The following is a 1030-nucleotide window of genomic DNA, read 5'->3' as shown; positions in this document are numbered from 1 at the left end:
TGTCTTATCCACGCATACTAAACCTAATAACTAGGACAACAATTCATGTTTAAAAAGAAAACCAAGAATGATCCATTCGTCGAAGTATTAAACAATACCATTATTGTTTGCCTTCGTAACTTAAGTTAAACAATAATAGAATTTTCGTGAAAGAAAGGTGAAGAAACACGTTAACATAAACATTGTATGTTAACGTGTTTGTTCACCTTTCTTTCAATGCATTCTATGAACTAATTGAAAAATGAACCTAACCCGCAAAGTGAAAAGTTCCGGAGGTTATTAATTACTCTACCTGTTAAAGAGCGTGTTTGCCGCCGCCTTTAGTCACACTCTTCATAAACCTATACTAAATATTTTACGAACACACTGTAGCCTATTTATTTGTTGTCCCCAGAAGGTATCTTAACTTAGTTTCATTTCAGGAATTAATTTGACAGCAAGTTTAATTCTATAATTCATAAATAAATCATGTTATAACAAATCGCTTTCGTTAAGGAGATGTTAAACTTTAGACATTAGAATAAAAGTAACCATGTGCTTATTTGCTGAAGTTTTAAGCTCTATTCAAATGCAACTTTTATTTATTGTAACCATGCTAAGAAGATGACCAACGAATCCCTATCACTACAATTAAAACTCTCGTAGGCCTACTCAAATAGAACTTATCTATATTATATAAATATACCAAATCTGTAACCGGTAATAGTACTGATCGGTAATATTACTGAATACGATACTAAAAAGAAACAGAAATTCAAATCGTTTTATAAGAATATTAAAGCGTGGATGGAAAAATGTGTAATTAGAAAAAAAAAAAGATAAAACGTAAGGAAAAGCTTTACTAAAAGAAAGTCCCTGAAGGGAAATGTCATTGAGTTTGAAGTACCGTGGGTTTATTGAGTAGTGTAGGCATTGCTGCTTTAACCAATAACAACGTTTGTCGCTAGAAAACTAGGCGGTGCATATACCTACACGTCATAAACGTCATCTCTCATAGTAGTCAGTGGGCGAGTTTGCTTATAAGACACGA

Source organism: Antedon mediterranea, chromosome 6, assembly GCF_964355755.1.
Source record: "Antedon mediterranea chromosome 6, ecAntMedi1.1, whole genome shotgun sequence".
Taxonomy (NCBI): Eukaryota; Metazoa; Echinodermata; class Crinoidea; order Comatulida; family Antedonidae; genus Antedon; species Antedon mediterranea.
This window is presented reverse-complemented; position numbering follows the sequence as displayed.